This window comes from Podarcis erhardii (genome assembly GCF_964252035.2).
Source record: "Podarcis erhardii genome assembly, chromosome: 14".
Lineage (NCBI taxonomy): Eukaryota > Metazoa > Chordata > Lepidosauria > Squamata > Lacertidae > Podarcis > Podarcis erhardii.
In genome coordinates this window covers 24,207,209-24,221,912 of record NC_138503.1, presented here as the reverse complement: position 1 = coordinate 24,221,912, position 14,704 = coordinate 24,207,209, and positions in this window count along the sequence as shown.

Genomic DNA, 14,704 nt, shown 5'->3' with positions numbered 1-14,704 from the left:
GGCTTTGGGCAGCTGTAACCTAAAAACTGGACCAGGGTGGAGTTGTCTAAGAGGTCCCCCAAACCCATTAAAATTGATTTTGATGATTCTTATGATTCTAAGGTGACTCTGCTGCCAAGATCCTCAGCTTCACCAGGCTGAAATTAAGACCTCTGTTGACCAGACAAGAGCCACATTCACATCATGCCTTTAAAGCACTCCGATAGCACTTTTATCAATCACTACTTTCCCCAAATATTTCCAGAAGCTGGGGTTTGTTAAGGGTGCTGGGGGTTCTTAGGCATCTGCCCTCAGAGAGCTACAAATTGCAGAGTTCCCTGAAAAGAGGAATTGCTTGTTAAACCACTCTAGGGATTGTACCCCTGGGAGACGAATAGAGCTCTCTTAACAACTCTTAGCACTCTTTAAAAAACTATGCTTCCCAAATTTATTTGGGAAAAGCCATCATAGTGCTTTCCATGGATGGTATGAATGTAGCCAAGCCAGTGTAATTTAATTACAGTGGTTTCAGTCAAGCAGATGATAATTGTTTGTAGCCAATAGCCATTAGAATACAAATCTCTCTCTCTCTCTCTCTCTCTCTCTCTCTCTCTCTCTCTCTCTCTCTCTCTCTCTCTCCCACACACCAAAGAAGATAACCTAAGAGTAAATTCAACATTCCCTCCCCCTGAACTTCATATTATCAAAACTTGCAACTGTAAAGTTGTCAAATTCATGTAGACTAAAAAACAAATGAACTCATTGACTGTAAACGCTGCTTTTGGTCAAAATTAAGGTCACCTGTAATTTATTTACTCAAAGGGCATATGCATCTACCCTGTTGGTAGTGTTGTCTACACCTGCCAGTGGCCATCTAATTTTGAAACCATCTAACTGATCTTCAATAAAATTCCTTAAAGGATAGAGAAATTGAGAACCGCTGTAGTAATCATGTCACGTTGGGATCATTGTGGGAAATTTAATATAATGCCCACATAATCCCAGCATGCTGTTCCAAGATCTAGAACAGGTTTCCTCAACCTCAGCCCTCCAGATGTTTTGAGACCACAATTCCCATCATTCCTGACCACTGGTCCTGCTAGCTAGGGATCATGGGAGTTGTAGGCCAAAAACATCTGGAGGGCCAAGGTTGAGGAAGCCTGATCTAGAACTTGCAACCGCCTCCTAGTATGGAACATTTTGGATGTTACAGTTGTTTCTCCTAAAGCACCATTCCTGGAAGTTTCAATTCATCTATCTATCTATCTATCTATCTATCTATCTATCTATCTATATCCAATAAAATTGGTATTTATGTACATACATACCAATATCCATACTTAAACTAATGCATAAACCAAACAGGCAGAATTATGGGTAAAATCAACAAGCAAACATGGTACAGACTGAAACTAGATTCACCCAGTTCTGGTATAAGATGCCAGGTTCAATCTCTCTCCCATATCCAGTTAACAAACTGGGTACCAGCAATTGATGGGAAAGAGCTCAGTCTGAGATCCAGGAGAACCACTGCCAGGTTAAAGTAGACAGGTGGACCAATTGTCTGACGCTGTTGGATACAGATCATTTTCCAAAGGTGGGCAGAGGTGGGAAGGTACCGCAGTTCAGGATATCAACCCCCATTGCTGCTGCTGCAGATCCAAAGGGTAAGAGACAGCTGCCATGCTGCACACAGGCAATTCCTCCCCTTAACAAAAGCATCAAGCCAGAGGGAGGGAAGGACAGGCTCAGACATCTGCAGAGCAGAACCTGTGTCTGACAAGTTGCTTGGGTTGGGGAGCTGAGTCTGAGGGACTTGGGCTTCCACAGATCTCCCAGATCACTTGGTCCATCTGGGCCAAACACCATTCTAGCCATTATCTTGGTGGTGGAGCTGGAGAGCACACAAACCAACTGTTCCTTCTGCCTGAGAGCTACTCAAGTCATGAGAGGAGCAAGGTGCCTCCTTCAGAATTCCAGGGTCCCAGCCTCGAGTATCCTTTGTGCTTCTCAACTCCCATGGTTGCTGGGTCTGTGTGGCTTAGAGGCTTATTACTCACACTGGCCTGAAGTCTGTGCAGCTACTTCCTTCACTCACCATTGAGATTCCACTTTTAACTGCAGAGAACCACAACTGTTCAGCATCCTATAAAACTTTCAGTGACGGGGCTAATGAAATGCAAAGCTTTTTCCGTGAGTCCGAGCTAGCCTTCCTATCAAATCATCTGAAATATTTATTTGTCCTCTTGAATAATTGATAGGGGCATCAGCTATCCCGGTCAATTGATTTATTAAGGGGCTGTTTGGAATTAAACAGCTTAAAGATATTAGATTTAGCAGCGACCTCGCTTGTTAGCATATTCATTTACCTACGGGAGCTCCTATTAGATATTGTTAATACGTAACATTCCCCAGTCATGGCCCGGATCTCCTCAAATTGCATTAACACTGGGGCTGTTTAGCCACAGAATAACAGGTTTGATTGAGTGCTTGGGTTTGGTGTAATTAGATTTTGCTGGAGAAAGAGGGGGGGTGGCGAGACTGGTTTTAATGTGGTGTGCGTTGAACTAGATATGTCATCAGCATTACGGTAATTGGCAAACAGGAGCATCAGAGACCTGGCTGTGTGAGAATGTTTGTGTTTATGACTTGTCCTCTTCTCATCTGAGATTGTGCATAATAAGAGTCACAGTTCCTTAGATATGCATAGCTTTGATCAAAGGTGGCCGGGCTCTTTAACGAGCATTCTCTTCTGCAAATAATTAGAATAATAAAAAAAGTGGAATATTTCCTATGGAATAATGGAATCTATTTATTGCTAGCTAATAGTGCCAATTATTGGGTGGTCTGTAAAGGTCATTGTGATGGTTAATCAATGAGGGGAAATGCCAGGGAATGTATGTATCAAAGGGGGGAAATGATGTAGAATAACCTGCCGACTGAGAATTAGCAGGTTCCATTTGTTTCAACTTTTATATACCTGCTGAAAACTTTTTCTATTCTGTCAGAGTTAGAAGAAGAAGAAGAAGAGTTTGGATTTGATACCCCACTTTATCACTACCCTAAGGAGTCTCAAAGCGGCTAACAATCTCCTTTCCCTTCCTCTCCCACAACAAACACTCTGTGAGGTGAGTGAGGTTGAGAGACTTCAGAGAAGTGTGACTAGCCTAAGGTCACCCAGCAGCTGCATGTGGAGGAGCGGAGATGCGATCCCGGTTCACCAGATTACGAGTCCACCGCTCTTAACCACTATACTACACTGATGTAGTTATGTATGCAAATAAAAATATATCATTTCACAATAGTTAACTGATTCCTGAGTTGTTGTTTGTAAAGGTATGGTTTTATGTATTGTATATATTGTTGTAAACCACTCTGATTATTTTTTATGAATAGTGGTATATTATATTATATTATATTATATTATATTATATTATATTATATTATATTATATTATATTATATTATATTATATTATATTATTATATTATATTATATTATATTATATTATATTATATTATTATAATATTATATTATATTATTACTCTATCTATATCTATCTATCTATCTATCTATCTATCTATCTATCTATCATCTATCTATCTATCTATTATACCCCCCAAAGAAATAGGCCCCTGGGTGGGGGAAATCCAAAGAAACATCTGCCTAAATGTTGATACTGTTGCCTTGTGACCTGCTATTTTGTGCAAAAAGTACTAGTAAGCACAGTGGATGCTCGGGTTGCGAACGTGATCCTTGCGGGATGCATGTTCGCAACCCGCAGCATCTGCAACCTGCAGCGGCGTGTCTGCGCACACGCAGGCTGCAATTTGGCACTTCTGTGCATACGCAAAGCGCAATTTAGTGCTTTCGCGCATGCACAAACGCTGAAACCTAGAAGTAACCCGTTCCGGTACTTCCGGGTTTCAGTGGTCCGTAACCTGGAAAAACACAACCTGAAGTGTCTGTAACCAGAGGTATGACTGTACTCCAAGAATGCTGTTGCCATAATGCTTGTTTAATTTTAGCCAATATAAATATGTTTGCACAGCAGCCAAAGTCCAATTAAAACAAGAAGTCTCAGCTCTGACCAGTTTGGATTTACATGGTGGCTAAAATTCCCTAAGTCATTTACACTGTCCTTTCGGACAACTGGTTTGTCAACAGAGTAGCACTAAGCGATATATGAATTTACTATGGGCATGCTGTGACAATGTCTATATTGTGGGAGTAAAAACATCCTAAACATTTTGTTCATCATTCTAAAAGAAAATATTTTGCAATCCATTCCCCCTCCCCTGCCACATTTTTCCAATTTTTCCGAAAAAGACAAAACGGCTTAAAAAAAAAAAGTATGCTTTCCCACACATTTTTCTGTTCCTCCACCCACAACGGAGGAGTCAGGCAGGTGTGCTCTGGCTTAGCACAGACTGAAGCTGTTGGGTCAGTGCCTCACTTTCCCTAATGAGCCAACCTTGCACTGTAATGGGGAAAGAGTGCGACTCCATGGCAAAGTGCACAATTTCCTTAGAAGTTCTCAAGTTCAATCGGCAACATTGCCAGGTCAGATGGGGGAAGACCCCTGCCTAAAACCCTGGAGAGGTGTTGTCAGTTCCAACACCTCAGCGGCAAAATCCAGGACACCATCTTCCAGAACCCCATCTTCCCATTTTTTTTCTTGTGGGAGAATAGCAGTCATTTTGTATGCTGTGATCTCATGTGATTTTGTACCTTGGTTTCCTCCCTAATAAGCACTTTTCCAGGCATGGCGCCCAAATAATTGTGTTTTGGGGCACCTTGCAAGATCACAGACCCCCCAAAAGTGCTTTTTTGGGGAGGACTATGACGCAAAATTGTGTTAGAACACTGCGTCCAAAACAGGATGTCCCATTTTCCCCCCAGACATTTGCAGGATATGCAGTTGGTGTAAACGTTACTGAGCTAGATGGACCAATGATCTGACTTGGTGTTGTAAATAATGCTTCCTCTGTTCAGAGGAGGAGTCATAGCTCAATGGAAGACCAGAGGATTTGCATGAAAAAGGTCTTTTGTGTTCATGCGTCTTGCCATTGATTGTCAGTGGCCTCCTATTGGAAGTCCAAAACACCTCCATCCTGAGAGGAGTGGCTAGCAAAAGTATGGGACATTGCACTGTCAGAACATAGAAATGGAGGGTCCTGAATGGCTTATCAAAAATAGAGCATTTTTATTTGACATGGTAACAGTTTTTCAACTGAATAGCCCACTAAACCACTTGCTCTACAGACAAGTATGTGGATAGGGTTTATTGAGAACTGAACTGACTCACCTTTTTCTTCTCATATGCGATAGTAGAACGCATCATTGTATTTTCAGCTGTTTTCTGTTTTTCTTTCTTTCCCTCTGTATCTATGTTTTATTTTGCTACTTTTATATTTATTCTTATTTGTTACACTCATCATTTTCATTGTATTTTAAATGTGCTTATGTCAATGCATTTTATTTATTTTTATTTAAAAAGGGAAGGAGATGGTCCCCAATACTAACCCTGTCTGAAAGCCTGGAGAGGTGCTGCTAGCCAGGTGTATTTTTTTGATATGGCTTATTTATTGTTTATGACTTTTGTAATTATGTAAATCTTGTTATGCTATAAGCTGCCCTGAGCATTGTTTTTTTTAACTGCGGAAAGGCGACATACAAATAAAAAATGATGATGATGATGAAGGTAAACAATACTGATGGACTGATTGATGGACCAGTAGTCTGGCTCAATATAAGGCAGTTTCCTATGTACTGTACTTAAACAGTTGGTGCCCATAGCATCCAAAGTGGGTTTTAAGCATCCAGCCCAAAAATCTTGGTGCAAACTGCTGTTATTCCACCAACTAAACCAGAACTATGTCCCTAGTGGTGAAGGTAAAATTGAAGATGTCTCCGTGTCTGAAATCCTCTCTGGCACGTGATACAATGTTGGGAAAGAGGGGCAGCCAGAGTGTATCACATGAGACCACCCATGCCTTAAAGTAAAGGTATAGGTACCCCTAACCATTAGGTCTAGTCGCAGGCGACTCTGGAGTTGCAGCGCTCATCTTACTCTATAAGGCCGAGGGAGCCGGCGTTTGTCTGCAGACAGCTTCCGGGTCATGTGGCCAGCATGACTAAGCTGCTTCTGGAGAACCAGAGCAGCACACGGAAACGCTGTTTACCTTCCTGCCAGAGCGTTACCTATTTATCTACTTGTACTTTGACGTGCTTTCGAACTGCTAGGTTGGCAGGAGCTGGGAACGAGCAATGGGAGCTCACCCCGTTGCAGGGATCTGAACTGCCGACCTTCTGATCAGCAAGCCCTAGGTCAATCTAACCAATCTCTGGGCCAATCTAACCAACTTGCGGGGTGGGGTGGGGAGATATTCCTATTCCTTTATCTATCAAATCTGAATGCGCTTCTTAATTAAACCCCTGGTTATATTCTGCTTCAGATTGAGTTATACTCTCCTCCCCAATCCCTCCAACCCACTCCATATGGCACAGCTGTACTATGGAACAAAACATTCTGTGAGGAACAGAGTCGGAGAGGGGAGAGTTTCCTTCCCCCCCCCCCCCCCGAGGCCCTGGAAATGGTGTTTCCTCTTTAGAACTAAAAAATTAAAAAAATCACCAGAAATGTGAAGGATGCTGGGACCAAGGCCCACACATGACATCTCCCACAACACTCCTGGAAACAGCCCATTGCTACCAAATGCACATCTATAAAGACTTTCCAGGTTAGTTTCAAACAATGCAGCGTGCCAAAAGACCCTCGTGCCGCCTCCTTGAGGGACGGTGGGGGAATCAGGGACATTTGCTGCTGTTCGCTAATGGTTTAGGTAAGCCAGGCGGCATTGAGCGCGGCTCCTCACGAGGGCCATTCCTAAAGACATTACCTGTTTTGCTCCAGGAAGCAGCGGCTGAGGTTGATCTAGCACATCCTTTTAAAGAATAGACCATTACGAAGTATCGCTTAAGCTTGCCTGTGTGTTAGGGTGGGTGGATTGGGGGTGGGCAGGCATATAAAGTGAGTATTAGTTCTTTTAATGCCAATATTAGAGTGTCATCAAAGACACGAAGACAATTTGCTTACCTCTCTCCATCTCCATCACCTGTTTTGGTTTTTTGGGGGGAATGGTGCTCTGCACAATTTTATCCCATCCAGTGAAAGGAAAGCAGGGAAGGAGAGGAGAGCCATCACCTCTGAGGTTGTTCTCTTGCTTCTTTCCCTTCCTTCCTTTCTTCCTCCCTTCTTTTTCTTCTTTAAATTACAATAGATTTCTTTTTTTTCCCTTCCTCCTCCTCCCTCTCCTAAAGTTGTATTAGGGATTCACTTAAGCAGAAATGAACTGTAATATGCAAATAGTTCTAATTGGACTGCTAATAGAGCGTGTCTCTGTTGTTTTTTTCCAAGGAGTTTTATGTCTATGTAATCAGTGCAGACAGACGTTAAGTAAATGAAGAGGCAACTAACAATGTCAGGAAAGAGACCAGGCGGTTCCAGCTGACACTACCCTAATCTTCCAGGACCCATTAAATGGCAGTTTCAACGCATTACCTACCATAACAGCCTTGAATATCACTGATTTTATTTGCAGTATCAAACATTCCATTTCATGCCCCATTAACAATGGGAGCCTGAGCTTTTGACGCAGCTAAACATTTTACTAACTACCTGGACTAAGTAACCAATTAACTTTTGGAGACAATACGGCCAATTAAGCGCAAAAAGGTAAGGCTGTCATCCCCCACTAAAATTGAATTTCTTTTTTCTGCCCCCCTCCTCTTTCCTTGCTCCTTTCCTCGGTGGCACTTAAGCACTGGGCTGCTTGATGGAGATTTGGTTCTTATTAAAGGGATGGTGACAATAAAGTTCGGGGGATGTCAGTTCCTGCAGAATAGGTCACCAAGTGTCCCAGAGGGCCACTCGTTCCATGGAGTTTGCTCCATGCCAATCCACTCATCAGATTAGGCTGGCAATGAGTGCTAAGCTGGCATTCCGTTGCACAACATGGTACCACAGCCAGTACGCCTGGCCAAAGTGGGCTGAGGGTATTCTGGGAGACCGAAGAAAAAGTGTGGCAAGAATAATTGAGGTTACAGTGTTGGTTCGCTTGGTTAAGATTGATGGATCAAGAGGAAACATTTCGTTTTGTAAAGAGAGAGGATTTAATCAGGAAGCAGACTGAAAGTACATACCACTAGATACACACACAAATGTTTACAAAATTCACAAGAGAGGTAGGTAGGAGCCATCTTATAAGAGGCATTCCATCTTCTGTGACACAAAGGATTGAATACTTCTTCTGGGACACTGGAACAACTCCATGCATTGTCTAAAAACAAAAGAGATGGGTTTTTTTTGTAACTGCAGTATGATTATCTGCTAACGGGAATACTCAGATTTTTTTAAATTAAAAAAACTGTTGAACTATTGTTATATTATTATATTATCTATTATTGTGTGTGTGTGTGTGTTTTTTTTAATTTTGCTCCATAAAATGTGTTCTTAATGTTGTCCCCCAGCCTGGGATCTTTTGATAAAGGGCAGTATATAAATTGAATAAATAATCATCAATCATAATAAACAGTTTATAAATTTAAATAAATAAATGTGGACTGGATGGATTCATTACAGTGCAATCCTAACTGTGTCTATTCAGTCATAAGTCCTACTGAGGTCAATGGAACTCACTCTCACATAAATTATTGGATAGCTCAGTTGGCTAGAGTGTGGTGCTGATAAGGCCAAGGTTGCAGGTTCGATCCCCGTATGAGACAGTTGCATATTCCTGCATGGCAGGGGGTTGGACTAGATGATCCTCAGGGTCCCTTCCAACTCTACCATTCTGATTCTGTGATTGCAGCCTTTGTTTACACATGGCATGTGTCTTCTACTACTGTTATTCTACCACTACAACAAAGGTATATGTCATTTATTTATTTATTCATTCATTCATTCATTCATTCATTCATTCTATTTAATGCAATGTAGTAGTGAAAATGCAACCTGGGATAGCATAGCTCAAATGTCCTTTCTTCCATAAGTTCAAGCTCCTGTCTCTCAGCCACTCTCTTCTCTATGACATAGGAATGATAATCACAATATTGGTCTACCTTACAGGATTGTTGTAAAGATGCCTGGGATAGTGCATTAAATGGCTAAGAGACAGTCATTGAGACTGACACCTCGCCCATGGGGCAAGGCCTTTCATGAATTTCCTTCTGTGGCTACGGTATTCAGCTTTCCTTAGATGGGTAGGAGCAGTCAAGAATGGTAAAAACACACAAGGCAGCCAGTGTAGCATAGTGGTTAGAGTGCTGAATTAGGACCTGGGGGACCAGGGTTCAAATCCCTACTGGGCCATGAAGCTCACTGGTCAACCTTGGGCCAATCACTACCTCTGAGTCTAACCTACCTCACAGGGTTAAAAAGGGAGGGGGAGAGCCAAGGGAAAGAAACCCCTTGAGCTCCTTAAAGGAAAAGCTGGGCTATACAAGCAATAAACAAATAAATATTACAATTCCATGGGACATTTTCTCAGGATTCAACAATCCTGATAGCTCTTGTTTGGGTGTGATTGTCTTCTTGCAGGGTGGGAGCCTGTCTGGGCAAGACACCCACACGCTCCCAGGAGAACAACATCAAACAATGATATTCCTGTGCCTCATTTGCCCGGCAGCTCTGCCAGTTTTCCAGCCCGATGGGAAATCCATCTTCCCTGTGCCAATGTTGCTACTACAATTGGAAGGAAATCCATAAAGCAGGCGAGGTCTTTGAAACTGTATGCAAGGCAAGCACGGTTTCCTTTTGCGGCTTCCCCAAGTGCCTCCGCGAATAGTTTCAGTGTGTAAGACAAAATGGGAGCCCACATCAAGGGCCAGGCCAATTCTTAACATAACAAAGTTAAAGATTATCCCCCGCCACAACACAGCTGTTTTGAGGCTGCTATTAATCTAATCTCTTAAATGCATGTAATATCCAAACAAGAAAGCCGGCATGCCAATCTCTGATTTCTCTAATGGTAAAAATATGTCGTGGGCTTTTTGCAGCAAGTCCTTACACCGTCAAGCAATTTTCGTGGCTGGGTTCCTAGCCACCATCTTGGCGCGGCTTATAGCTCCAGGATTTGACGGGTGCTCTGGCTAAGCCTTCCAATTAAACGTGGTTTCTTTAGCTTTCATTTTCTTCTTCTTCTTCTTGTCATCCCTCTGATTCATTTATACCTGGAGGGAGACATTATTAATCTTAGTAAATTGCCAAACTCGGATTAGGTGCATTGAACTAGAAAGTAGCCCACGTTTTTAGATGGCTTTTGTGCAATTAGCCAAGTTGTAGTTATTATGCGGGTTTTCTGACATGAACGGCTTTTAGACCAGTGGACCAGATCCACTCATTTCATACCCTCCAACATTTCTCTGATGAAAATAGGGACACCCTATTCCATATTATTGCTGATGTTGTTGTTATTAATTTTACCCCATCCATCTTGACTGGGTTTCCCCAGCCACTCTGGGAGGCTTCCAACATATATAAAAAACATAATAAAACATTAAACATTGGGGGGGGGGGACTTCCCTATACAGGGCTGCCTTCAAATGTCTTCGAAAAGTTGTATAGTTACTTATCTCATTGGGTTTTTTTTTTCTTGAGGAGGGTGCCACATAACTCCATACACTCCAACATTTCTCAAATGAAAATAGGGACTCCTAAGGAAAAGCGGGATCAGAAATCTGGACTATTTCTGTAAATCCAGGACTGTCTGTGGAAAATAGGGACACTTTGAGGGTCTGTCATTTTGCAGTGGCATGGTTCAGAGAGCAAAAGCACCTATGGAACTGTACTTGGTGGTTGCTCCAGACCTATAGAAACCCTGCCTCCTAGAGAATTGTTGCAGCCTGAATCTGATTCCTTTCGGAACCATCCCTAATAACTTTTTAATTTTGTTAGCTGGTTCTTAGCCTCTATATGGGGCTATGTGGGGAACTCAGGGCAAGGGGTGAAATGGCCTCTCTGTTTGGCTCTTTGAACTCTCTCCAGGATACACTTGTCCCTCAAGCTAATGCCTCTCCTCAGGACACACCATTCGCCAGCCCTACTCTGCACCCTCCCTTGAATGTTTTTGCCTGGCTGGAATGTGCCCTTGAACTCTGCTAATGCTTCTTCCTTGCTGGACGGAGGATAGAGAGGGCTATGTGAGTTTGTGTAGTATCCAGTCTACTGTAGACAGCTAGAATTTACATCCAGTTTGTCTCTGACCCTGCCTATTGTCAGCATGTGGCCCCCAGAAAGTTGCCCAGAAATGAATGTGGCCCTCAGTCTCTAAAATATATTCCCCATATCATTTGTATAGGAGCTAGTTCTGCGCAAAAGAATTAAAATTAACAAGTTGCATTTTTTTAGTGATTCTCCATCAATTTGTGGGAAAACAAATTAAAATTTAAAAAATAACAAAGTGAAGATAGAAGGAAGCGTCATGAGTTGGGTGTACGGTGGGCCAACAATTCCCACATCTGATCTAGGGGATAATCATAAGGGCTGTTGTGCAATGAAAAAAACCTTTTTTGCAATTGATGGAACCTAGATCTATTTGCAAATTTATTTTTAGATGAAGGTGTCACAATCAATGCCTTCTTAGAAGAGGTTTACCTTCATGGATGAGACAGAAGAATGTTTCTTCTCTGTTGGCACCTGCTATATGCACTCTTCATGTTAAAAAATAGTTAACTTGTGGGGCGGGGGAGGAATCTGCTGCCCAGTTAATTGGGGGCACTTTATAAATTTATCAAAAGATTTCAAACTGATAAATCTAACCACATCATTGCCTTAAACATTGCATCTCCAGTATTAATATGCATGAAACTCTGGGTAAAATCATTCAGCCACTTCCTAGCAGGAGGAGAAAACTCCCTGGATGTCAAACTATAAATAATCATAAAGGGTAAATAATAAAAAAAGAGAGGTACAAGGGATACAGAGAGCAGGGAGGGAAAGAGACCCCCATAAGTGAGAAGTTTTAAATGAAAGGTGATGCACTGTGAACTTAACACACTGGCCCTTTAGCCTCTCTGTTAACAAGGTAATCTGATTGCCATTGATTTTCTTCACCTCCAGTACTAAGAAGGTGATGGAACGATGTCCACATAGATGTATTGAATCAGATACTAAACAAAGAGCAACATAAAGCACAATTATCGGCTCCCTGGCCTTCAGCTTGCTGATTATGACATTAGCAGGGAGACAAGGTCTGGGTGACATATATATATATATATATATATATATATATATATATATATATCACACACACACACACACACACACACACACACACACACACGTCAGGTGGTCTGCTTTTAAGGCCTGCCTGAAGCTTGAACGCTATTTCATCTGGTTCTTTCTTGCACACTCCCCTGCTTTCTGTCACTAACAACAACAACAAAGTTTCCACCGCTGCATTTTGCAGATAGGCATTTGAGTGTAATCTAATTAATTACTTTTATGACGCTTGCTGAGAAATTAGCATAATGGGGAGGAACCAGCTACCAGTGTAGAATTTTTCCCTTGGGTCAAGCAGATCAGCGGGAGATATTGTAGTATTGGAGGGAAAGGATGAGGGCTGCAAAGGGTTGTTTCCCCCCCTTCCCCTTATGAAACTTAATTCTCTCTGATTTTAGTTATGCCTGTGTATGCATTGCAACACAAGCGATCCTCAATCTACTGTCCTTATAGAGAAGGGATGGGGAGAAACTGTGACCTTCCTGTTGTGGCTGGATTCCATCTCCCATCAGCCCCAGCCAGCATGGTCAGTGGTCTAGGATGGTGGAAGCTGTTATAGTTTGTTTCAGGGACTTATTGCATGCCCGGTGGGCAGGGGCCTGCCACAAAGATGGTGGCCTAAAAGCTTACTGTTGTATAGCCTCCAACATTCCTCAGATTAAAAAAAATAATGTTATTCTTTGGTAGATTTACCAAAGTAAAAAAACACACCAATAAATAAATTTTGGAAAGGGCCAAGAGTAGATGTGAATGCACAAAGCATTAAAAAAAATCAATCAATTGAGGCTCCTTGAACTCTGCCCCACTCCCCCTTTCTTTCCGCCCAGGATGGCTCTGTATCCTGGCACATCACGCAGGACTATGGCAATGGCAGCCTCTCCTCCTCCTTGCCCACTCACCAGCAGCCACCATGAGTTGTGCAAGGAAGGAGGCCAGCAACAGCAGCCATGAAGAGGCCATGGAGAGACAACGGGATGCTCTTTTGCAGATGCCACTGTGGCTCAGTACAAGCATCCAGTAATCCTCCTGTCTGAGCTCAGTGGCAGCAGCATTTGCAGACAAAATTAGGAACATTCCAGGATCAAATCAGAAGTTGGGATGACTTTTGTAAATCCGGGACTGTCTCTGCAAAATTGGGACACTTGGAGGGTATGCTGTTGAGCTCATGTTCTGAGGTTCCAGTCTGGAGGTTGCTGGCTTTCTTCTTTCATGCTAGCATCTCAATTAAACAAAGCAGAGGGTCTTGATATTAAGGGGACATTTGCTTTTAACTCCTTTCCATGTTCATGGACAGCTTTGCTTTCCAGTAAATATTTCACTAGCATTCAGCAGCCTGCCTGGGGGGTCCATGCTTCCTGATCTGGAAAAAGCCCTGTGGGAGACTTACGTCATGCTGTCTCCCCTTGAGACAGCATTTAATTTTTTTCTGGACACCTGGGGGGGGGGCTGCAAAGAAGTGATTTGTATAATGATTTGTAGACACAAACATCCCTTGGTCATCTCAAAAGTAAGGTAGGCATGGAGACCTACTCAGGAGACCTTCACTCAGAGTTTTTCTCCTCATTGATAATTTTTGAATGCAATTCCTTTTCTCCTTAATTGATGGAGAATGGTTGGAAAGAAATGCTAGAGATAGACCTAATCCCAGTGAAATTATAGCCCATTCCCCATGATCTATATTTGTGAGTTATTCAATGGTGAATATCTGTATTTTAATATTTCAGCAGCTATCCATGAGGTAGACCTGGCAAAATACTATTAGATTGTGTTGACAACTGAAATGCACCAGGCAGTGCAACTTCCCTTCCTAACAACAGCATTTCTTTTTCTTTTCTTTTTTTTATTGACCCTGCAGGTGTATAAACTGCAGCCACGGAGTTCTAGCTCTCGTCTGTCTTTATGCGCCAGGTAGCAAAAGTAATGACGCCTGGGATGTGATATTATTATTTTATGACATCAGAAAAAGGTATGACATTTTCTCAAGGGCAGCCCATATCCCCTGCCCTCCTCCATCTAGGCAGCCATCACTAATTGACTGTGAAAGTGGGGAACTCAGTGGTTTAAGATGATCTCCACTCTGAACTCCAGAATGGCTTGTGGATGGAAATCAGCTGAAGCAAAACAGCCGCTCAATTGCATTCTCGAAGAATAGAGCACCTGCCCAGACAAACTAGTAAACAGGCACGTCAGAGGCAAGCGATTGCTGTGTGCAACTGTTAGCATTATTATTGCCTTCAGGAATCTGGGAGATGTAACCTTGGGGAACTGCTGGGCCTTGATTCCTGCCAAGGTTTAGGGGGAAGCGGAAAGCCTGGAAGGCCAAAAAGGCTACAAGGCCATATTCACACCACACATTTAAAGCACAATGACAATTTAAACCGTCATGGCGCCCCCAGTGTATAATGGGAGCTGTTGTTTTGAAGGCTGCTGAGAGTTGTTAGGA